This window comes from Amblyomma maculatum, chromosome 1, assembly GCF_055883805.1.
Source record: "Amblyomma maculatum isolate TAMU_Amacu chromosome 1, ASM5588380v1, whole genome shotgun sequence".
Lineage (NCBI taxonomy): Eukaryota > Metazoa > Arthropoda > Arachnida > Ixodida > Ixodidae > Amblyomma > Amblyomma maculatum.
In genome coordinates this window covers 227,819,201-227,845,045 of record NC_139344.1, presented here as the reverse complement: position 1 = coordinate 227,845,045, position 25,845 = coordinate 227,819,201, and the positions used below count along the sequence as shown (strand labels likewise).

The 25,845-nt window shown below is 50.1% G+C and overlaps 1 long non-coding RNA gene across 1 annotated transcript in view; it reads right to left on the bottom strand.

The window, feature by feature from the left end:
• Window positions 1–22,529: 22,529 nt before the first annotated feature.
• LOC146205836 (uncharacterized) overlaps window positions 22,530–25,845 on the bottom strand; it is a 30,191-nt gene continuing 26,875 nt past the window's right edge. The window contains exon 3 of the long non-coding RNA XR_014703225.1: window positions 22,530–22,696. This is a non-coding gene — a long non-coding RNA (uncharacterized LOC146205836). The remainder of the gene's footprint in view (window positions 22,697–25,845) is intronic.

Below are 25,845 nucleotides of genomic sequence, written 5' to 3'. Positions count from 1 at the left end.
AGTACACAATCAAGACAATTTCGTTAGTAGGAAACCTAATCCATCAGCCAAAATATACAAACAAAGTCTGATTCAGCCGAAAGGTTGTGGGATGACCGATATTCAAAGCATTCTTTCACCCCCATGTAACCTACAAGCGATATATAAAACTGATGCAGAAGATTGGATGGACCTCTTCGACCACGTGGCAGGATTCAATGGCTGGAACGACGCTGCGAAGCTAAGGCAAGTCGACTTTGCTCCTCACAGAAATGCCCGAATCTGGTTTGAAAATCATGAAGCCTCTTTGAATCATTGGAAGACATTCAAGACGGAGTTTTTGACTGCCTTTGCAAGTGTCTTCCGAGAGAAAAGAGCCCAGGCCCTTCTCCAATCAATGTTTCAACTCCCAAATGAGCCTGTCCTGGCTAGCAGTGCGGAGATGAGGCTCTCTTCAGCCGCGCCAATCCTGATATTACAAAGGTGACGAAGAGAAACCTGTTGATGCGTGATGTGAAAGATAAGCTATTTGCGGATCGTCTACGCCAGCAGCCAAAGACTATAGTTCTGCCGGGAAGCAGCCAGTATTGAAAAGCCCTTGGAAGAAAGGACGTGCATTTACAACTGGTCTCTTCAAGTGCTCTCTGCGAGCCACTGCGACAGCGTCCACACCTACAAGCGGAGATAACCTCCGTGACATTATTCATAAAGTCATTATTCGTCAACTGCACCGACTTCTTCCATCGCAAACGCAACCTCAGGTTGCGTAGCTCATGTTATCCATGAGGAAGTACATACAAGCATAGAGCGTTCCTGAAGCGATGGCTCCGACGCAAGAAACAGCGGCGGCGAACTATGCTGCCGCCAGCAAGCTCGACAAAAATAAGCCGCTCCCTGAACGCCGCCCGCTGGCCCCCGCCCGTCAAGCGTATGAGCAATCTTCAAACTTCAGGAAATGCGACCCCTTAAGAACAATTGACCCCTGTGCTTTCACTGCGGTGAGCCAGGTCACATCCTCCGCCACTGTCCGTACAGACGAATCGTCCAGCGCGGTTTCGCCATTGACGCCCCACGACTCCCGTCCTGGCGAACGACCGCAGGATATCGACGACTTCTTGCGCACGGGAGATACTGCACAGTCAAGCCGCCTGTCCCGCTCCCCATCGCCGTTCAGGTAGCGCTTGCGTCGCCGGGCCAGTGCTACGTGCGAGGAAGTTCTCTTAGCTCACGCACAGGAAACTACAGAGAGCAACATTTGGAGGTGATCGAGGTTGCTTCACGGCAAAAACACGAAGATGCTCCGGCGTTCCTCACGACGAAATCGACGACTATCCAACCAGAGTTCAATTTTGCACAGTCCCCCAGCCAAGAGACAAAGTTTTGCCCCAGCTGTGACCTCAGTACGCGTCGAAGTCGAGATTGGACACCGATACCAACATGCAACGCAAGGACGCGCATAAGTGACCTTGAAGTAGCAGTCGACAGTTACCCGGTAACTGTGCTAGGGGACACAGGAGCTGATTACTCAGTCATCAGTAGACCGCTCGCCTCCAAGCTGAAGAAACTTTATGAAAAAGTGCTGCCATCTAGCCACCAGCCTTCGCGTTTCCGATATGTTTGAGGGTACTTGAACCAATCGAGGAGCGGCGAGCGGTTGCGTGGTCGCTCGGTTAATGCTCGTTGTCGCCGATGCTGAAATACTGCTGTGTCCCTAGCTGTACGCAAAACTGGCATAAGGTTGTCGAGGAAAAGAAGCAGCGAGTTATATTCATTGAGTTCTTGCTGTTTTTTTCTTGTTGCCTAGAGTTAATCTGATGTGCCATGGTTCTCGCGCTGCAGGCGCTCTTTCGTTCAAAGGTGGCCCTAAATTCTAAAATGGTGCCTTTTGCCTGTTAAGATGTAAAATTCGTACTCGGTTCCAAGGCAGACGAAATATGTCGCCCACATCGTGTAACATTTTTCTGTAGAAGGATTTCGCATAACCTTCTCGCGTAAAATATCTTCAATAGTGTTGCTCTTGATTTGCTAGGCTTTTCGCTCGCCAACTCATCCCAGAATTTTCTGCTTCATGCATGCAAGCTGTCCAGAGATTTTCTACATTAGTATACGCCCAGGTGTGCAGATAGAAAACGTTGCAGCACTTCAAAGGCACCCGGCTGTTATCTTTAATTGAACGCGAAATTTTAATTCCACAATGCATTGCTCGAATACGCGTGCACCCGAGACATTGCGTCTGGGTATAAGGCAGGCCTCTGCGATGTGACTACGTAGGCTAAAGTATCAATTTTCTACAGAATACCGCCATCTCAATAAAGGCACTACAATCGCTTTAATCGACGACCTCCTCATCGACCAACATGAAGATGATGCACCCAACCAAGTAAATCGGAACACTTTCGACATCAATCCAGTACTAGCCCTAAACAGAAAAGACCAGATACGCACCCTTCCCCAAAGGTACAGCGGGTGCTTCTCGTCAGCATCGAAGGTGCGAAAGAAAATTAGTTGTGGTTTAGCTCTGGTTAACCTTAGTTGAATTGCAAAAGCAACGGCGGAAGCTTCTTTTTCCTCCTACATTATTCCCCTATCACGCCTTATCAGTGTAAGGTGCTACATTATTGGGGACACTTAAGCTCATCCTTTAAGGGTATGACGCGCGAGCGTGAGCTACCAGCCCACATATAAAGTCACGCTACAACCAAGCCGTATGGACGTGCCTGCGTGTCGTTGGGGTAACGAGAATGCAAGCGGTTCTGGCAGACTGATTCTCATGTCACTCTCCCATGTCAATGAAGCGACCCGAGTTGGCAGCTCCTGCCCGTGGCATGGGGGTGACGTGAATTCAAATATAATGGCAAGATAATTTTTTTATGAGAAGATCGTAGCTACACCTCTTCACGGCGTAGCTGCGGCCACCCGAGGCCTCGCTTTGGCTGCCGTAGTATTGCTTTCACAATAAAACACCATTTGCCATATACCGCATTATAACGGACGAACACTCCCGATCTTTGCGCCAAAACCCCTACCGCGTATTGCCGCGTGAACGCCAAGCCATCCGTGAGCAAGTCTGTGAAATGCTTCGTGACGATGTCATTTAGCCATCAAAGAGCCCCTGGGCGGCACCAGTATAGTCTTAGAGAAGAAGAAAGATGGGAAACTTCGCTTCTGTGTCAATTACCGCCGCTTGAACAACGTAAGGAAGAAGGATGTCTACCCCCTCCCTCGCATCGACGACACACTGTACCGACTCCTAAGCAAGATATTTCTCTTCGACAGACTCTAAGAGCGGCTATTGGCAAATAGTGATAGACAAAAGAGATCGCAGGAAGACCGCGTTCATTACACCGGGCGGCCTCTTCGAGTTCAGTGCGATGCCATTTTGTCTCTGCTCCTCACCAGCGAGTGTTCGATACTATACTGGATGGCTTGAAGTGGCAGATGAGTTTGGTATTTTTGGATGACTTCGTTTGCTTCTCGACTAACTTTGAAGACGGCTGAAAAGATTTCGAACAGTGCTGGTCGCCATCAAGTTGTCAGGGCTAACGTTAAAATCATAAAGGTGCCGCTTCGCCTGCGAGGAACTGCTATAGCTTGGCCATATGGTAAGCAAGGACGGCGTTCAACAAGCCCCCCCCCCCTTCCCCCCCCAAAAAAAATTCAAGAGCACTGCATAATCTGCATTGGAGTAATGTGAAAGCACGGATGCTGCTGTTGGTTGCTTCTAATTGCTTAATTCACTTCTTTACCCATTTTAGTCTTTGGTATTTTCCGATTGCGCGCCAATCCCTTCCTATATCCTTTTTCGGCTCTACTTCCGGGTGCGTGACGTCATATCCTCTCCGTCACATTATTTAACTTCTTGTTTATCCATTTTAATCTTTGGTATTTTCCAATTGCTCGCCAATCCCTTCCTATGCCCTTTTCCGGCTCTACTTCCGGGTGCGTGACGTATCCTCTTGTTTACCCATTTGAGTCCTCGGTACTTTCAAATTGCGCGCCAATCCCTTCCTATGCCCTTTTTGTGGCTCGACATCAGGTTGCGTGACGTCACATCCTTAACGTCACCTTATTTGACTGATTTATTACCTATTTTAGTATTTGATCCATTTAAATGTGGCGCCACGCCTTTGGCTAATGAGACTATTTTCGCCTTTACTTTTACATTTGTTTGTAATTGATTACCTAATAACGTATTGGCCTAATTAGTTTGTCGATTGACACCACTCATTAACATCTACCACTTTTCAATTACAACTGCTAGAGACATGATTTTGCTGATGCGGCCTGCGGACACAAATCTGTGAACATGGCGAAGTAATGCTTTCGCATTTGAACGGCTGCGGTCGGCCAGTTTCCACAGCCTACCGACAAGAAAACTGCGCGCTGTTGTGCCCGGCCAAAGCGGCCCAGAAATTCAGCCGGACGCCAAACTTCTACGGCGAACGCCTACTTCACAAAATCCGGATACTGCTCTGCAAGACACCGGTGTACTGGAGGCGAGCCGTGCAAAGGGGAGAGAAGTCACTTGTTTAGTCATGGAGCTTCCTCCTTGTGTTTAAACATGAGCTGAGCATCCAGACAGCTCGGCGTCATGGCCCTGGCGCTGGACCCCTTCTCGCCCTGAGGCATATTTGAAGCAAGAGCGTAGCAAGCTCTCCCATTGGCCCTGCAAAAGTGCTGCCGTCGGATTGGACCATTTGAGTGTTAACGGATTCTCGGTTACGGAGACTCAAGTGCTTCTGCTCGAGAGTGAGTTCGTCACTAGCGTCCATCGGGAGCAGTTGCCCTCTGAGAGAGCGGACGCGGCGGAATCTCCCCGGCCGTCGCGGCGCGAGCACCGTCGCGTATAGCTATGTTCGCTTTCGGCCCCAGAGCCGAACTCGTTGTGTAAATGCCTGTAAATAGTGTATAAAGCCTTTTCTTATCTCACCAGCGCCGACTCGGATTCATCGCTAACGCCCAGGGAGCTGAAAGCCCTCGTTCACGAAACGGATAACGAGCGCTACGCAACCAACTCCATGGCACAACCCTGTTGACGGGGGGATACTCAGTGATAACCCCACCGGCACAACAGCGCCGATTTCTTGGACTGTGCGCGCACTATCGGCGATTTGTGAGCAACTTTTCGCCCATCGCCGAACCTCTGACGCAGCACAAAGGCTGACGTGCCTCTTAAATCGGAAACGCCGCATTCATGAGCTTTCGACGAACTTAAGCGCCGCTTACAGTCCCCTCCTGCCTTCCGACACTTTGATGAAAAAGCCGAGATTGAAATTCATACCAACGCCGTTCTCTTTCAGAGATATGACCGACAGGAAAAATATTATCGCATACGCTAGCCGTTCTCTGTCGAAAGTCGAAGCCAATTACTCGAAGACTTAGAAAAAGGACCTCACGATCACCTGGGCCCCTTCGAAGTTCCGTCCGTATCTACACGGCCGACCGTTCAAAGTTGTGAGCGATCACCATACGCTCTGCTAGCTCATGAATTTGAAAGACCCTTCCGGTCGCCTTGCTCGATGGAGCCTATGTCTTCAAGAATTTAACACTTTTCCAGTCTGCAAGTCTGGTGCTAGCATTTCGACGCAGACTGCTTGACCGGAGCCCCCATCGACGCTCACTCGAAAGAAAACCATAACGACGCCTTCTTGGGACTGGTAAGCGTCAGCTGTTTCTCGCAACAGCAGCGCTCGGACCCTGAATTGCGAAATCTGTGGTTGATTGTCTAGAAGGAAAGACCGCGTCTCCTCCTGATGTGTTGAGGCGTCAGTTTTTGCCCTTCGCGTTACACAATGACGTCTTCGTTAAGAAGAACTTACAACAGATGGGTTGAGCTGGCAGAGGGGGTGAGAATATCCCAATTGGAACGGCTCGGCCAGTCTGAAACAGGCAGAACAATACTTGAATGGGTAGAAATCCGGCCAGAAAGTAGCACGCACAAGATGGTAAACATCCCGCCAGGAATCAGGGCCAAGATACGCGTCACACCTATGCCGCAAAACGCACCCCGAGTACAACAAAGAAAGGCGAGAGCATATGAGGAAGCGACCGGCAGACCAGGTGGCTTATGTAGACGCGGCGTGCGGACAGCACGGGCCTGCTGTATCCGCGGTTATCGACGGGGCAGGAGCATTAATGGTAGCGGCTTCGAGTTGCACGAGAGATGCCAGCGCGGCGGAAGAGCTGGCGATAGCGCTCGCTTGCGTCGGTACCAGGGCCAGGACAATTTTCTGTGACAAAAAAAATGCAGTAAGGAACTTTGGGAAAGGAAGAATCTCGGAAGAGGCCAAATGCGTTCTCGAGGCGAGGCCGATAGAACATAATATAGAAATAATATCGATTCCAGCGCACGAGTCTATTGCTGGAAATGAGGCTGCACACAAGCTTGCCCGAGCTCTCTATCACCGGGCGGCCGTAGAGCAGCCCTCTCGCATAGACATGAAAGATAGCTTGATTTCATACAAGAAGATCACGGAACATTATAAGCTAAGCAGGAGGGTCTACCCGCCGCCCGACCGTTAACTCGGAAACGAGGAGGCAATTGCGTGGAGAAGATTGCAAGGGGGAAATCATATAAGCCCCTTCTGGGTATACGTGACAATTTCTAAAGAGGAGAAAGATCAGTATTGCATAACATGCGGGGAGAGGGGCACTCCAGACCACATAATTTGGGAATGTGCTGGCAGCCCGGGCGCAGAGCAAAACATAGATAGAGAAGCCTGGCAGACCTTGCTTCGGAGCGAGAACCGCGCTCAACAGCAACAAGCCATCCGCCTGGCGGCTGAGGCCGTGAAGCAACAATGTGTCTGCACCAGACCTTAGTTTGCGAGGCTCCTGAGCAGGGCTCCCTTAGGCCTGCGTGCCGGGGGGTCCAAAAAGGAGTCTCGTTTCGGCGGAAATAAAACGTTTTGATGATGATGATGTTCGCATTGAACAGGACCGCACACTTCTTTGTTGTGCCTGCAAATTTTAGAAAGGAAGTTCTGCAGGTGGTTCTACGATGAGCCAACCGAAGGACATCTCAGCCTTGCACGCATGTTGCACCGAATCCGGGAGAAGTATTATTTGCCACGGTTAGCTGCCGATGTTGCTCATTACGTCAAAACGTGGCGCGAATGTCAGCGACGCAAGACACCCCGATAGATCTGCTGGGCTGTTCAAACTCATACTACCGCCAGCAAAGTCCTTTCAATAAATAGGGATGGACCTCCTCGGCCCCTTCCCAATTTCATCAACGGGCAACAAGTGGGTCATCGTGGCCGACCATTACATTACGCGCTACGCCGAAGCAAAAGCCCTGCCTAACGGTACAGCAGCCTAACTTGCCAAGTTTTTCGTCGAACGAATTTTCCTGCGACACGGCGCTCCTGAAGTATTCCTCAAGGACGGAGGACCTGCACTTACGGCGGAGCTTACGCAGGCCATTTTGAACTACAGTCAAACGAGCCACAGGAGGACAATCATCATCCGCAGACGAACGGACTTACTGCCTTAACAAAACCATCGCAGGCATGATTGCCATGTATGTACTATACGTAGACGCTGGACACAAGAACAGGGACACTATCCTACCCTAAGTGATCTTCGCCTCCAACATTCCAACTCCAACTTCGGGAATCTACCAGGTCAACCCCGTTCCAACTTGTGTATAGCAGAGAGCCCACGACAACTCTCGACGCGATGCTGCCGCACGTGACATAGGACACCATCGACACACATGGCTGCGCATCAAAAACCAGCAATGCACCGACGCTCGACGATACAACTTGCTACGACGCGACGCACAGTACAAGCCAAGAGACCAAGTGTGGGTTTGGACGCCGATACGCCGTCGCCCACTGTGAAAAGACCATACGGCGGTACTATCGGCCCACACAAAGGCCTTTCGACGCATCGGGCAACTTGACTACTGCCATTCTCGACGGCACAAACACATCCCAGCGGCGCCAGGCGCGCCCGGAGATCATTTATATTGTGCGCCTGAAGCGTCATTACGCGCGCTAAAGGCCCTATTGTTTTAATTTCTAATTACTTTATTTAGCGTTATTACGTGCGCTAAAAGCCCTAGTTGTTTTAATTTCTGATTACCTTATTTTGGAAGCATCGAGGCGGCGCCTTTAAGGGGAGAGTAACGCCGCGAAACAGTCAAATTTCTAATTGTTGTTTTAACTGCCGTCGGCATGCGCCCCTATCACAGCGATTGTAACGCACGGATCGACTACGTAGTCTTGGTTCATGCTCTTTGTCGCGAGACGCGGCTGTATCATTTCTTTCGTCATGGAAGATGCGTCGAGATGTATCTCGAAAAAGCCCAGAGCCATGCGCGTGTGTTTCTACAATGTTCCAGGATATGCTAGCCACCGTTTGCGTTGTTATCTAGATGTTTCTTCACCGCCTTTAAATTGAGCGCTGACTTGAGAAACGGACAATCTCTGTTCGATGACCAACGGACACGTTTGCTGCTATCGCCGCCGCCGAGTTGCGTAGTTCCTTTGCGGGCGCAACTTCAGCTCAAAAAAGAGTTCATGCCAGTGCTAGACCTGTCTGTTTATGGCCTACGGCATTGTCATCACAACGTGACATAACACATTCACAAAGGGGGCAACTGAGTGATGTAGCCGGGATTCGGGGGCCTTGACTTCACCGCAGTCGAACCATGAGGAGCCGGGATAAAGGAGCAGGAGCAGCCAGGGAGGAGATGCAAAGAAAAGTGTTTTATACAACTTTTTACATGGTGGGATATTTACAGGTCAAGAGAGGAAAACGGAGCTCTCTGTGGAGACAATGTTCACCGCTTAAATACAGTCGGTTGTCCCCACTTCTCTAGCTGGGGAAACCAAGTTCAATCGGTGCAGTCCAATCACTGGGGCACAAGAAATCACTCGATGTGCCGCCCACTGCCGAGGGTGGTGCTCGGACCTCCTCTCACATCTCTCGGTGGCGAGTGCACATTTTCCGATGTCGATGACGATCTTGTGCGGGCGATGGAGTTTCTGCACCAAAGTGAAACATCCCGCGAAGTCGCCCGCTCGCGGCGGTCATTTCCCCCGCGTAATTCCAAGAAGGTCACCCGCCTTCTTCAAGAATTCGGCGAGCGGGGTCAATCGTCAAGGCTGCTCGGTGGCGCGCCTTTGGCCCATTCAGCACAACGATGGGTTCCCTGCTGTCGCCGCCGTGGCGCCAAGGGGATTAAGGCCTGAAAGGCAGCTCGTTTCTATCCCGAAGGGGGGAAGGCGAGAAGGGTTGGTCGCTGAAGCCGGAAACAAAGCGTCACTCCCCCGCCGTCGCAGCCGCTTCAACGCATTTGGCAGCGGTCGCACGCCGGCGCCCGCTATACCCATCTCGGTCTTCAGCTGCTGGATAATCTCCTCCAAACTTCGGCTGGAGCCCCATTCACAACATGAGGCTGATCGCATTTATTCACTGTGCGGCGTCAGTGCTAGGATTGGTTCGGTTTATGGGTTTTAACACCCCAAAGCGACTCGGGCTATGAAACAGGACATAATGATGGATTCCGGAAATTTCGACCACCTGGGGTTCTTTAACGCGCACTGACATCGCACCGCACGCGGGCGCCTGGCATTTCACCTCTGTGAGGCCGCGGTGGTCCTTTTTCAACCTTTTAGGTGCCCGCCGGAGAAAACGGCGGAAGTGAAACCATCCAGAGGTATCCACAATGAAGCGCGGGAGATAACGCAACCTCAGCCCCGGCACTACGTGTCCGCACCAAGGAGGTTATAAAGAAACTCACCCACGCTGACAAGGACACCAAGCCATCTCTCGATGGGCCACGGCGGGAGCTGCGATTTCCAGGTTTCTCCGGAGGGCCGGAGGAGCGAGAGCTGCGCGGTGTTCGTGCTCCCTCCCAACGCTCCATCCTCATTCCGAAAGGATCGGTCGCGGAAATTTGAGAGAGCGCCGCGCTCAAGATTCGATCCCGCATCTTTGGGTGCCGCAGTCGAGCGCCCTAACCACTACACCACCACGGCGGGACGACAGTGCTAACAGCCTCAGGACAAACAATATACCAAATTTATACATGCCTTATAAGATTTTCATCATCCCAGATATCTGTTTCCATATCCTTGTGCGCGAACAAATCACATTTACGTTGCGGCTATGAAACAGACCTGCGATTCGCATCGCATTTGCGACAACGGGAATGAACAAGAAGCAGAAGATAAACTAGATACAATTAGAACCAAACTTATGCACAATTACATTACCTAAAAGTAAAGACAAGTATCCTACCAAGTCCCTTTGGCTCGCTTTTTCGTTATCAGGAACCTTTTACTCAAGACAAATATAAAGGGTGTTAACAGCTAGTATACATACTTCAGAACAAGAACGATATCTCGGTGCTTGTCGATCGGCACCCTCTAGGGTAGGGGCATGCTCAGATCGTGCTTAACGTAGCTGGAAAACCAGTACTGAAGTCCGCCCTGCAGAGTCAGCTTGCAATCCACAACCACAGAACACTGAAGCGTACGGTCAAATTCGTTCAAGACCTTGTTGCGGATCCCGGAAGATCCGTGGCGAGCGAGCGTATAAGCGATCACACGGACAAAAGTGCCCGGAACGCAACGGCTGCGAACGGCGCCGGCGATGAATTAATTTAGAAGACTGAACAGAATTCCTGAACTGAATACCACCAGAAATTGTGAGCACGGCATGCGGGAGCAGCACATATTTGCGATAAGCACAACGGACGGACGGTGTATACATTACAGTAACGTCAGTGGTGGCGTGACATGTCAGAGACACAAGAAGAGAAGAGGAAGCAGGGTGTTGTGCCGGTGGGGTCATCACACAGTAGCCCACCGTCAACAGGGTTGTGACAAGGAGTTGGTTGCGTAGCGCTCGTCACCCGTTTCGTGAACGAGGGCGGTAGCGATGAACCCGAGTCGGCAACTCGTGAGATGAAGAAAAAGCTTTATACACTATTTACATGCATTTACACAACGAGATCGGCTCTGGGGCCGAAAGCTAACATAGCCATACGCGACTGTTCTCGCGCAGCGATGGCCGGGGAGATTCCGCCGCGTCCGCTCTCACAGGGGGCGAACTGCTCCCGATGGACGCTAGTGACGAACTCACACTCGGAGTCTCGAACGGAAGCACTTGAGTCTCCGTAACTGAGAAACCGTTGACTCTCAAAATGGTCCAAATACGACGGCAGCACTTTCGCAGGGCCAATGGGAGAGCTTGCTGCGCTCTTGTTTCAAATATGCCGCGGGGCGAGAAGGGGTCCACCGCCAGGACCAGGGCGCCGTGCTGTCTGGACGCTCAGCTCATGTTCAAACACGTCGCTTCTCTCCCCTTGGCACGGCTCGCCTCCAGTGCACTGGTGCTCTGCAATGAAGTATCCAGATTTTGTGAAGGAGGCGTTCGCCGAAGAAGTTTGGCGTCCGGCTGAATTTCTGGGCGGCTTTGGCCGGGCACAACAGCACCCCCGCCATCAGACAATGCGCTGGGAAAACGAGCTGCTCGCATGTGGCTCGGATGCCGGGCGCGCTTGTTCGCCAGGTTCCTCCAAGCTCACATCCAGTGTCCGGGCACCAGGTAACCTCACGTGCCTCGGGTTCCGCTCGCCAGGTCAGGATTTCTGCCGACAGCCTTGTTGCCAGGGCACGTCGATCAACTTCGCTTGGGTCGCTCCGATGTCCTTGCCTCTCGCCAGTGATAATGCAAAAGCGACCGACGACAGGCAACACCCAACACAAGCAAGTACCCTCGGTCACCCGTCAAACACCAGACAGAGGCAAAATTTGAAATTCAGTTAGCTAAATTGTTGTCCCCTTTTTGCTCCCACTACAACAAGAGACAAGTGTATAGGATGCAGTACATAAGGTTCAAACAACAATTGCGCACATTAATGACGCCTTAAATAGCAGGGAAAAGTAATAATCAGTAATGGAAAAGAGTCTCCTTGAAATCACTTGGGCCGTAAACCACAACTGAGGAAGCAAGGAGGTCATTCAATTTTGCCCCGATCTGCCTACAAAGTTACCGTTAGCGACGAAATGCTCGTCGAAGGTAGCTATGTCTCGAATGCATGACTCAAAGCATCAGAGTTCGCACTGTGCTGCTCTCTTCCGCAAGCGACAGAACAACTAGCAGTAAGTATTCGGGAGGCCTCTGCTCTCCTCCCTCCGCTATAGCTTCGGCTGTCCATTTCTCTATGAGACCTTTTTTTTTTTTCAACTTTGTGCGTGAAAGAACAGACGTGCACAAGTTGCTCGCTTTGTTGAACGATCTGTCTCGTTCCTTACGCTTTGCGCACCAATCGCGCGTTTTCTCTGCGCGGGTGCATTTGTGCCGCTGGGATCGCCGCTTCTTTTCCTTTTTTGCGATCGTTTGCGTTTTCTCACCTTTCGATGACAGCATTCTTTCATGCACCTGCCTTTCGGCTCTTTTCGGCGGCTGTACTGGAATGATTTCTTTCTTTCTTTTGGTGCCAGCTCTTTCAAGCTGTCGGTAACCGGAGCGGGCATGGCACCGGCATCGTCTGAGTGCGGCGCCGCGTCTGCATCGCGGCCAGCAGCGCATGACTCACTGCCAGTCGCGTCTGAACAAGGCTCGCTCGCGCCAGCCCCCGAGCTAGGCATATCCTCTGCAGGCTCGCCACTCAGGTTACCCTGATCCGCCGATGTGCCGCATCGCTCAGCGCTAACCGGCGCACGATCAAGGTCGTCCGACAGCCGGGCGCTTCGGATCGCGTGAGGTCAATGTTCGCACTGGGGTTATCGTTTTCGCCAATACCATTTAGCGCGTCAGGACACGAAAATTCATGGCTCCTGTCTAGTCGCTCGCTGTCGATTTCACAGGTTTGGTTCTTGACAGCGTCCGCGTCATGGGTCTGCCTTCGCTGTTCAACACTCGTGGGCTGCGCAGTTTCCACGAACGGCCATTCGTTTTTCTGTTTGTCATGATCTATGGCGACGCTGACTTCGGAAATTGCCAATTTGTCGTCTACTAGCCTGACTACATCTCCGCCACGATTGACAACTTCTGCTTCTGAGTTGTCAGGCGGTTCATTTACTGCAGGGTCCCCACTCTCGTTTCGTGGATTGCTTACAGCTACGTGGGGCAGCGTGCAGGACGGTGTCACTGCGGATTTCTCGCCGATGGAGTCGGCTCCAACCCTCTCAGCTGCCAGTGGCTCGGCCAAGGTAACCCGAGACACTTTTCTTCGAGGCTCGATCGACTCGCTGCTGCGGTCGCGTTTCTCGGCCGCTTCCACGAGCTGTGTCTCATTCTGTGGTGCAAGTACAATTTGCTCCGAGACTTCCTGACTGTCTAACCATTCAGTTATAGCGGCTTTCAACTGATACGCCAAATCCAAGAACGTTTTGGTACAGTTTTTCTCACGCCTATACCTGTCCCGCGCGTCAAGTGTGGGATTGCAGATGGTAGGAACGCTAGCCAAGAACTAATCTCGCGGAATATGACAAATCCCGCGCACAACTCCCGCGCACGGGATTTCGTTCCATGAGCCTAGAGAGGCTTTCGCCTTAAAAGATCCAACCTTGATGAACTGGATATGTCTTTTGGCCGCTCACAGTATTTAGGCTCGCACCTCCACCAAGGTGTTACGGGGTAGTTCAGCCTGGAGCAGAGAGCGGACACGGACGACAAGGCTTTCAAACAACAGACGTTTTCTGCAGGTACCAGCCGACTCTGCTCGAACGTGGTCTTCTCTAAAACTCACGAGTCTTCTTCTTTCCTTATGCGCATATCAATGCATGCACCGCCTAATATAACAATGTAAAGAAAAGTAAGCTAGGGCCCCAAGCGGATCCTTGTGGCACTCCAGAAGAGACTGGGGAGACAGCGGATCCATCTGAATTGTATGCTAGCCTAAATACTGCGTGCGGCCATAAAGACATATCCAGTTCACCAAGGTTGGCTCTTTTAAGGCGAAATCCTTTCTAGGCTCATGGAACGAAATCCCGTGCGCGGGAGTTGTGCGCGAGATTTGTCATATTCCGCGAGATTAGTTCTTGTTCAGCGTTCCTATCATCTGCAATCCCACACTTGACGCGCGCAATGGAACGCCACGCGACAGGGGCGATATGGTTCACCGTCCAAATTCAAATTTGCCGGAGAAAGTGTGGAAGATACTGCGCCTTTCCTTTCCTGTAAACAAAATTACGGCAACGAACGCCTATAAGAGGTAAACAATGAGCGGCAAATGATAGGAGTGCCACTGATCCCCAGAGAAGGCTCGGGCCGAAAGAACGGACTACGGTGACAGGTGCACCTGCACAGACGCACGTTTAATACACCCTACGCGACACAAACACTAGCATCCCAGTCGGAAAATACTAGAGAAAATTTTCTGATGTTACGACAGAATTTCTGTGCGGTTTTTGACGGGAAACCTGTTGTGACAACAGAACATTCTGTCGTAACATCAGAAATTCCTGTACTTACAACAGAAAAGTGCTACAGAACTACAGACAACAGAAATATACTACAGAAAATCTACAGAACTACAGAAAGGTACTATAGAACTACAGAAAAATCTGATGGTTACAACAGAACTACAGGATATTTTGTCGTATTTTTGACACAGTTCTGTAGTTTTTTTCGACTGGGATACAAAACTATATTTAAGCACATAGTTCACAGCGCAAAAAAGAAAACGCGGCCAAAGAAAAGAAGACAAGGGACGAACACAGCGCTGACTCGCAACTATTTATTCAGCGACGCACACTGGCGCATACCGTGCGTACCGATGTATATAAGTCTTGTGTGTGTCGCTAAATAAACAGTTGTGAGTCAGCGTGTTCGTCCCTTGTCTTCCTTCTTTGCTTTGGCTGCGTGCCTTTGCGCTGTGAGCTTAAATCTAGACGACCAACTAGCCCAACAAATAATTTTACTTAAATACAGAACTAGCACAACTAACACAAAACACAGAATACCAATACACACGACCCGGGAGCACCCAGTCTACCAGCGTACTCACCTCACCTTGCGTAAGGTTGCCGTGAAGTTGATCCGTTCCCTTGAATTGGTCGTGGTATTCTCTACAAGGACCCCTTAGAGAAACAGATGAAAAAGAAAACGCAAAAATCCTACTCACCGCGCCATATGAACGCCGCTACAGCAAGTTATAAGGTTTATTCGAGCTTACAACATTTTAAACAACAGTAGCCCCGACTTCCTGAAAGGAACGCTGCTTCTTAAATGTTTATGCGACAAATAAAGGTTACGAAAACACATGCGACAAGTTCACGAAAGCACATGCCACAAATAAATTGCACGAAAACAGAGTGCCACCTTCAGCTGCAGTACCGATCTGGTTGCACTAATGGCATTTGACCAGACCAGGACCTCTTTTACGGACGACGTGCTCTTGACTGCCCTAGGCGGCTCCTTCAATGCCCTCCTTAATCCGCAACTTGTTTCGTGGATGATCCTCTAGGCTGTCGTCGGGACAGACTAGCCCTTAAGCATCATTTCTCACCAGTGCTGCAAGGGACCTTCGTGTTTCACTCCTACCCTAGGCTATTTCCTTTAGCTGGAGCTGTTGAAGGGCTGCCAATATGTCGACTTCATTGTTGTTGGACAGCTGATTCAACCCCTCTTTTCTCGTCAGCTGTGAGTCTTTCACGTCCAGCACAGTGTCTTTGGCTGCGCCGGCATTAACTTCCTCTTCAGCGCACTCTTCCATTATTGGCGAAAGCGGTCGTGGTATCCATTCTGGACGCACCGATTCGTCTTCCCTCTTTTTAGCGAACTTCCTCTGCGAGGCACCTACATCAGCCAGCATATCACTGGCCGTTGGTCTGTCCAACGGCAAAAACAACTGGAACTTTCGGGCCCGGTTGAATCGCTTTGTCTTCCTAGTGCGCATTCCTTGTCGGCCGCGCAAGCTCACTAACGGGATCTTCTTGGATGCCATTGGGCAGAGGAAGTCACGAGATTTGCGCGGAGGCATCCTCGTGGCCTCGGATGACTTACAGGGACGCTGTTCGAAGGCTTCACTTGAAAAATGACGTGTTTCGCCAGGAGGGTTGTGGCTTCGCCGGAGCGTCTGTGGGGCCATGGAAAAACACCGTTGAATGACTCGACTCCAAACTTGCGGCCGTTGCTTCCGCTGGCTTCGACGAGATACCTGACCTTACTTGAGAGCGCCAGGGAGGTATAAAAAAGGACAGCCTTCTTCTTGGGCTCTTGTGAGTCCTTTATCAGTCGATGTTCACGGGGTTACAGAGACGAGGCGTCGCACTCCGACGCGGCCATAAGGGAAGAACATGAGCCTTTTCGTTTTTTTCTTCGACCACCACGCCAGCACTTTTCCGCACCAACACGCGAACAATGACGAACTGAAAGAAAAAAAAAAAGGGGGGGGGGGGGGGATTACTGCATAAAAGCCAGTTACAACAACGGCCACATCTTAAGAGCCAGAATTTATCACCTGTAATCCAGTGCAAGATATAAAAGCAGGAAAAGTTATAGCAATGACACGTGGCCCATATGTATGCGAGCATGAGGTTAAAAGCATGTAATAATTAAGGTGCATTACCTGATGCAAGAACCTCTTAATTCGCTTTTTTGTTCTTCGTGCGTTTTTGTAAACAACTCTTTATCTCTCGCCACCATGAACGCGGAATGAATTTCAACACAGCGCTAAATACGGCAAGCGCTGCCGTCTTCACAGACACTTCCACAAGTATACGAATGCATAACATACCGGCTAACGGTCGGCCACTTTAAACTTGCACACGGCTCCAGGCCGCTAGCGCTCCGCGGAACGCCTGAGGAACCATTGCGCAGGCGTGATGCGAGCCGTGGATGGGTGCTCCCGACTTTGCCATCTGCTACAACGCCGTGCGATTTCCTCGGACGAAAACGTCCGAGATCGGAGTGCCCGTCTACGACGATCATTACGCATGCACAGTAGTTGCGCAGGCGTCCGCGAGGGGCGCCTCGCGGAGCGCAGGCAACTCCAAGCCGTGTTAAGCTGGAAGTGGACGAGCATATAAGCCAACACAGATCTGGACGTAAGCGAGATGCAGTGGCGCTGATGTCACCATCCCGGGCCGACTGGTGGTGAAAGAAGGCTTAGCACTCATAGAAATATACGGAACCAAAAGATTTTAAAGTAGTTTTCAGATTTCACAGTGCACCTAGCTATGATGTCTTGCGGTGCGGAGCGACCATGGACCTTCTAGAATAGATTGTTAAAGCACGAAATCTCATTACAGTAAGTCGGGCATCTTGAAAACATCGCGAAAGGTAAGGGGGATGGTGGGTGACAGTCGGGAACACGATCCATAAAAACACATGCAAGGGAAACTTACCAAAAAAATTTTCCTGTTTTTACGTGTTGCAATTCGTATTAGGCTCTAAGTGCACTTGAATCACAGTTCTGCGCTAAACCCACGTGCAAATAAGAGATCAGAACATACAGCACCAATAAATAAAAACGACGGTGTTAAATGTTAGGCAGTGTTTGAAGAAAAAAATGTGACATGATATGTTAAGTCATTTTAAAGTCAACCTATTTAAAGATCGACATACCTACGCGAAGTTCATTATCCGCTGGACGCTTCTCCCGATCGCGACAGCTTCTCGAGTCGTCCGACATGCTGCCGCGCATATTCCCTCTTAAATACCGCCGCTAAGATCAATCACACACATACACACGCGCGCACGCACGTACGCACACACAAAGCACCGCCGGTCGCACCCGGAGACAGTTTAGTTGCGCGCCTGAAGCGTTATGGCGCGCGCTAAAAGCCCTAGTCGTTTTAATTTCTGTTTACCTTTATTTTCGAAGCATCGAGGCGGTGCCTTTAAGGGGAGGGTAACGCCGCGAAGCTTTCTCTCTATTTGTTGTTGTTTTTAACAGCCGTCGGTATCCGGCCCTATCACTGTGATTGTAGCCCACGGATCGACTACGTAGTCTTTGTTCATGCCCGTTGTCGCGAGACGCGGCTTTATCATCTCTTTCGTCATGAAAGATGCGTCAAGATGTATCTCGAAAGAGCCCAGAGCCACGCGCGTGTTTCTACAATGTTCCAGGATATGCTAGCCACCGTTCGCGTTTTTATCTAGATGTCTCTTCGCCACCTTTAAATTGAGCGCTGACGAGAGAAACGGACAATCTCTGTTCGATGACCAACGGACACGTTTGCTGCTATCGCCGCCGCCGTGTTGCGTAGTTCTTTTGCGGGCGCAACTTCAGCTCAAAAAAGAGTTCATGCCAGTGCTAGACCTGTCTGTTTGTGGCCTATGGCATTGTTATTACCACTTGACATAACACACTCACAAAGGACGCAACTGAGGCTGATCGCACTTGCTCACTGTGCGGCGACCGTGCTAAGATTGGTTAGGCTTATGGGTTTTAACACCCCAAGCGACTCGGGCTGTGAAACAGGCCATAGTGAAGGACTCCGGAAATTTCGACCACCTGGGGTTCTTTAACGTGCACTGATATCGCACAGCACGCGGGCGCCTTGCCTTTCACCTCTGTGTGGCCGCGGTGGTCCTTTTTCAACCTTTTAGATGTCCGCCGGAGAAAACGGCGGAAGTGAAACTATCCAGAGGTATCCACAACAAAGCCCGGGAGATTCCGCAACCTCGGCCGCCGCACTGCGTGTCCGCACCAAGGAGGTTATAAAGAAACTCACCCACGCTGACAAGGACACCAAGCCGTCTCTCGATGGGCCACGGCGGGAGCTGCGATTTCTAGTTTTCTCTAGAGGGCCGGAGGAGCAAGAGCTGCGCGGTGTTCGTTCTCCCTCCCAACACTTCCTCATTCCGGAAGGTTCAGTCGCGGAAATTTGAGAACGCGCCGCGCGGCGGCGATCACCGGTTCTCGGCGAACATCGAGGAATGAAAGACGAAGCAACGGTAGCGGTAGCTGGGAGGCCCCGGTTTAAACGATTTCGTGGAAAGAGACCTATGAGCACAGGCATCAGTGTGACAGCTCGTGGAGCTGAGCTTAGCGTGAGTCAACCTGTCATGCAGTATGGTCGCCTCTCCCTTTTGTAAAGAGCTGCTGTACTTTGCATTGTTATTGTTTAGAAAGTTATTTTGGTCTGTTACTTCCAGTTCGTCTTCTTCCTTGTGTGTAATCTACACGTCGCCTGCCCAATTGACAAGCACCTTGAAGAGGTGCAGAAGTCAAAAAGAAATAATACAACGAACCTGATTTTACTGCTGCCATCGAAAAGCTGCCGCCGCGCTCAAGATTCGATCCCGCATCTTTGGGTGCCGCAGTCGAGCGCCCTAACCACTGCACCACCACGGCGGGACGACAGTGCTAACAGCCTCAGGACAAACAATATACCAAATTTATACATGCCTTATAAGATTTTCATCATCCCAGATATCTGTTTCCATATCCTTGTGCGCGAACAAATCACATTTACGTTGCGGCTATGAAACAGACCTGCGCTTCGCATCGCATTTGCGACAACGGGAATGAACTAGAAGCAGAAGCTAAACTAGATACTATTAGAACCAAACTTACGCACAATTACATTACCTAGAAGTAAAGACAAGTATCCTACCAAGTCCCTTTCGCTCGCTTTTTCGTTATCAGGAACCTTTTACTCAAGACAAATATAAAGGGTGTTAACAGCTAGTATACATACTTCACAACAAGAACGATATCTCGGTGCTTGTCGATCGGCACCCTCTAGGGTAGGGGCATGCTCAGATCGTGCTTAACGTAGCTGGAAAACCAGTACTGAAGTCCGCCCTGCAGAGTCAGCTTGCAATCCACAACCACAGAACACTGAAGCGTACGGTCAAATTCGTTCAAGACCTTGTTGCGGATCCCGGAAGATCCGTGGCGAGCGAGCGTATAAGCGATCACACGGACAAAAGTGCCCGGAACGCAACGGCTGGGAACGGCGCCGGCGATGAATTAATTTAGAAGATTGAACAGCAATCCTAACAGCACCGCAGCCAAAGCTGACTATGAGATTCTGGGAATGCATTTAGTAATCGAGAGGAGGATCCTGGCACAACAGCAAGCGTTATCGGCAGAACTCAATGTGCGTAGTAGCTTCGAAATAACACGTGCAGACTTCATTCTTTAAACCGTCGTTCCTGCTCCAAATCACAAGTGTGGCTTATGGACTAACCCTGCAGGAGCATAAATGCACATGTGCCACCAATCAACCTCAGAGTAAATAAGAGAAACTCACCTGCCTATTGCACTTTTCTGCGATACGAAGGAGACTGCTGACGCTCCCTACTCACTTGACGCAAAGCACTCAACTGTGACGCCTTAGTGGGGAATACAAAAATAAATACGAAAAAGAGAACGCGCCGCCAGTGGCGCGCGAGATCAACATTGCGAGCGCATCAGTTTACAAAGCGGTGGCGCTGTTGTCTTATTGGTTCCGAGGGGCGGAAGTTGTGTTCAGGAGCCGTCACCCCTCGGTGCGGGCGGGCCACGCGGATCTGACTGCATGCTAGTGCATCCTTCTTACCATCTGGCAAGACAAGCTAGGTTATACCATCGAGCTCTGTACGCGCTGTGCGCGGGTTAAGATGACTTTCATGTGAGAGTCGGCGTAGGTACGCGGCAACGTAATGGACACTGTCAAGTGTGCATAGTACAAATGGGCTTGTCGATACCGAGGTACTCGCGGGGTGCTCAGTGAATGGCATCTACGAAGGCCGTTCGAATGCCAGGCGTAACGGTATACAATGGCTGGTGAGTCGAGGTTGCAACGACGAAGCCCGTGTATGGCCATAGCCTATGGTATGACAAAAGGGAGGCGCACCTGCTTGGGACGTTCCGTGGGGTGTCATTTCAGCAATAATAACGAGCTCTCAAGGACGAAGGTGCAGATTTTGGAAGAACCGACGTTCAAAGACGACAGCCACTTATCGCAGTGCATGTAGCCAAGAACTATGGGGAGGATGGATGCGTCGAAACGACAACGCCACATTAGCATTGACAGCCGTGGCGTTGAAGTGACCAGGTACGCGACGCGCGTAGTCGACACGGGACGAAAGGAAACGTGTTCTTGTGTTCGTTTGTTTTTCGTTCCTACCTCTCTCTATAAGAGAGGGTTGAAGTTGTGTGGCAGAGCCCGTAATTTGGCATGACAAGTATAGTCGCTCGAGTCACTGTCCTTTGCATGTTTTTACTTTTTTTTCATACTCATTTTGCTTGCACAGATGTATCAGGAGAGACTTATTAGTACTAGTAAAGTCGAAAGGGCGGCGGTCAGAAGAGGTGTGTTAGACATCAAGTAACCAGTCATGCCGAAGCTTGTTGCAATTAATTGGCTACGATTCAAGTGTGGGCTGGGCCTCGAGGCATTAAAACTGAGCCCAAGGACCCAGTCGAGTGTTCTGTGTTATGGCTTAACGCGTCGTCATCAGAGCTAGCCAGATACATGTTTTACCCAACTTTGCTGTATATATTGTAAAGTTTCGTGTATAAACTTCGGTTAATCTCTTTGCTATCTCATCAAGAAGTGTCGTCTTTCATATATCATCGTCTGTAATTTCACCGCCCTGGAGTACTGTTCGGAAGTAATTTCTGCGGTGTGGGCTCAGTATTATACACTGTGCCGGCGCATGCAACCCTATCAGCTCCGCACGGCTAGTTCTGGCCAGTTAGGAGGAAATTCCCGAGCTGATGGGAAATAAAGAAGACGAGAAGAAGGAAGAGATCACGAGACGGACTTTAGGTTCCGCGCCCGGCGTCGGCGAGAGGTGGATCAAATGCCTGAATGGAGAAGCACACGAGATTCCGAAACGCTGCTCCGCGAATCGTTACGATGTAACCCTTTGTTATGTAAGCCAGTTAGCGTTAATTAAATTTGATGGTTTGCGATTAATTGTCATCGTCTATAAGACAGCCCGCGACCGACAACTGGCATTGCATCTACCAAAATGCGGACGCCGCGACCATGGCTCGGCCTCGCGATCTTGGCAAGAGCTGTAATAGCAAGAGCGTCAGTGATTCTTCCGCTTCGAGCGTAATGGTCATGCATTGCAATTTTCCGGCCCCTGATCCACTTTGGGTGCGTATATCGTGATAGACATTACAAATAAAAATGAAACTGCGGTCACGCTGACGAATGTGTAAAGCAACGAATTTGTATAATATGCGGCTTTCTGCTGCAATGATATGGTACTCTCACTTTAGAGTCCAAACACGAAATGAATGATTTAGTCTGCTGTACCGCAATGTTACGAGAAGTTGCAGTGGCGCTCTGAATATGTGTTGTGGCTGTGGGCGCAGAAAAGACATCGGAGAGATAGAGCGCAATATGGCTATGACGCTCAAAGAGGGGAAGATGTACTTTTGTTAAAATATTCACGTGCGCAAAGCCAGAAAATTTTTATGTATCTTGCACAGTTATCAATTGCTGTCCTGTTCATTACAGGCATGCAACAGTTGCGAAATTTTACAGAGGATATTATCGAACAAGTAAGATTCGTTGTGTAACCGGACATGGAAGGGTGTTACGCATTTGAGACCTTTTCCAAAGAGCTGGTCTAGCTCTGCAACCGTAAAGTTCTGTGGATATCTTTTTTTTTTTTTTATTCAGGTTGAGAATTCTTGCTCCAGTCCTTCAAATTGAGGTAGTTGAAGAGCCCCTTCATGTGTTCTAGAGGCAGGTTCTACAGCATTAGGATGATGATACAGTTGGGATCGGGTGCACACCGGAGCCGCAGGCCGCGTGTGCTGTCTGAAGCTCCCTGAGCACGAGCGTCCACGAGAGACCTGGATGAAGCAAGTGGAAAACAAAAGTCAATTCCAGAGTTCGTACGTGCCAACGCATTTGGAAAATCCTCTGCAAAGCAAGCGAAAGGCTTCTGCTTGTTCAAAAGGCGTCCGTGGGTAAGGTTCCCCAGCAAGACTGCTACTGATTCGCCATAATTTGTCATCAATTCAGTTAAACTAGAACAGAACGAGGCTCATTACGACCGGCAGGCCTTGTTCGTACGCCAGCCTGTTGAAGGCCGTCTTCAACACTCTGTCATCCTTCTTCCGAATGAGTTGTCGCTTTGCCCTTCTCCGCGCTAAGGTGCCGGAATTTTAAATCCGGGGCGGGAAGATGATAAGGTAACTTGCCCGCTGTAGTTGATACCACCTTATTCATTTTGTCAATAGCATCGCCAGGAACACATGCTAGGTGCTCCCTCTACTTGTTCCAGTTGACAACGTGAGTGATGACTGATTTTAGGGCTACGCATAGGCAGCAAAAATAAAAATTGGGTAGTGATCGACGCGCAGCGCGAGCGAAGGGCTTCCAGGCGCGGCGAAAAAAAAAAAAAAAAAAAAAAAAAAAAAAAAAACAAGCAGAACGATTAGGCGCACATTATCGGATACTAGTTAAGTCTTCTGTGACCGCCACAAACAATCCCTCCGTGACAGAAAGTAGTGTGCCCGAACAAGAAGGGCAACCCGAATAAGTCTCGAACAAGAGGTGGAGCTGGCATGCTGATTGCCCCAAGGAACAAATCGGCGAAGGATGACATCAGCTCTCAAATAACACGTTTGGCTATCAGGGACAATTGCAGGATTCGACCTGTCGAAGTATATTTATGGGCAGAAGACAACTGCAAGAAAAAAGAAAATTCAGAGACGATCAATGAGATTCATGCGTACGCGCGAGCGTTACTTTTCGACTGCACACGCTACATGATTGGTTATGTAAACCAAGTATGAAGATGCTCTCCTCTGTATCGCTTACTGCGCTGGGGCAATGTCCTTTTAGCGGATTTTGACTGCATGGGATGCCCTGTAGCTATCGACACTTCCTTCAAATGAACGGTTGCAAGGGCAATATGCGACCATCACAGAATTGTGATCAGAGCAGTGTACACTGCCCTGCCTGCCATCTGACAGAGATATGCATGCTCACGATTTTTCGAAAGCTGCGAGGCTTCAAACGGGGCTGCAATGGTCCTGTGTGTTCGTTTCCCATCTCACCCTTCCATATGAAAGGAACTGTGAAGCTCCTTCCAACTCGACCATGTCACCGGGTTTCGTGACGTCGACGGCATCTACATTGAAGTAAAATTAGAGGGGTTAATTCAACGCCGCCGAACCAAATTCGGAGCATAAGCTTTGGTTGCGGGCGACCGAGCGTTGCATCGAACACAATCAGCGTTCCGTTGAACGGTTGAAAGTTCACTGGCGTTGGCAGAATCCACACTTTCGTGCCCTGCGTATGCGATGCCGGCACACGCTTTCCTCCTCCAATTTGGAGGCTTATGCGATTTTAGCTACACGAGGGGACAAACGAAACACGACACAAGCGCAAACTTACAACTGGTTAATTCTTTTCGGAAAGGCGTATGGTATATACATAGCATTCTTGTCATATCGTAAGCCCACCATCATTCATGTGACTGAATACGACCACAACTCAGCATCTGCACTTTTATCATATCTTGGTTGGTTGGTTCACAGGAAGGGAAAGGCACAGTATCTGTCATACTTGTTTCTGTGGACACCTGACCCGCGCCGTAAGGGAAGGGAGGAAGGTAGGAATTAAAGCGGAAAGAGAGGAAGAGGAGCCGTAGTGGAGGGCTGCGGAGTAATTTCGACCACCTGGGGATCTTTAACGTGCGCTGGCATCGCACAGCACACGGACGCCTCTTCGTTTCGCCTCCATCGAAACGCAGCCGCCGCGGTCGTGTTCGATCCCGTGTACTCCGGCACAGTAGTCGGGCGTCTTACCACTGCACCACCCCGGCGGGGATATCTAGCTCGTACTTCGTGAGTGCTACAGATGCTTACTAACACATGTTTCTTTTTCCGCTGATTCAATCAAAAGGACATCCACCAATTCCCTTTCAATTATTTATTTTTGCTTACCTACAATTGTTAATGGTTTTCAGCCTGTTTTGCACCACAAACAATGCTGCACGAGATTCCCCTGAGTAGCTGGTTTTGCCACAGTCATTATGATGTTCCACGAGCCTCTTGTTAACACATCTCCCCGTTGGACCTATATATTGTTTTCCGCAGGAAATCAAGATCTTATAAATGGCATCATGGCGTCTTTCTGGAATGGTATGTATCTTTCCTGGTGAGCAATTTCACATTCCTTTCTCATTGTTATTTATAAGATCCTGAATCAGCGGAAAGAGAAATATGCGTTAATACACAATCTGTGGCACTCACAAAGAACGAGCCAAATATGATAGCAGTGCGAATGCGGAGTTGTGGTCATGGTCACGCGCATGAATGATAGTGGGTTTGCGATATGTCAAGAATGCTATATATGCGGACGCCTTTCCGATAAGAATTAAACAGTTCTAAGTTAGCGTTTGTGTCGTGCGTTGTGTTTCATCAGTCCCCTCGAGTAGTTAGCAGCGCATACGTCTCCAATACCATTGTTTCCTGCTCCACTCGGTCAGCTCTCCTCGGCAGCGCGCGCATCTGCTGGGATGACGCTATTCTCCTCCTCTTCTCTGTAGCGAGCGCAGCGGCGGAACACCTACGGATCGGCGCAGATGGTTGCCATGGTTACGGCACATGCGTGTAGCGGCTCCGCACGGCGACTTTGGTTTTACATGGCGCAGTGAAGCTTCCGCTTGACCGGCACGACAGTGCATCTTCGACCAATCGGTGCGAGGCTTCAAACGATGGACGTCAATGCTGCCGGGCATTTTTTTTTTATTTTTATTTTTTTTTTCTTTTTTTTTTTTTTTGTAGCGAAAGCTACATTGGCCACAGTCTCACCATTTCGCCGTGCCTGTCCGAAGAGCGAAGAAAGAAGAGGAGGAGGAGGTGGAGGAAAAAGAAGGAGAAGTCGCGGAAGGCGGAAGCTGCCAGCTGACATGGCCGAACACTAACTGAACGTAGGGCTTCCTGACATTACGTTTGGCAGGAGCTGCCACCTCGGGCCTCTCCTTTAA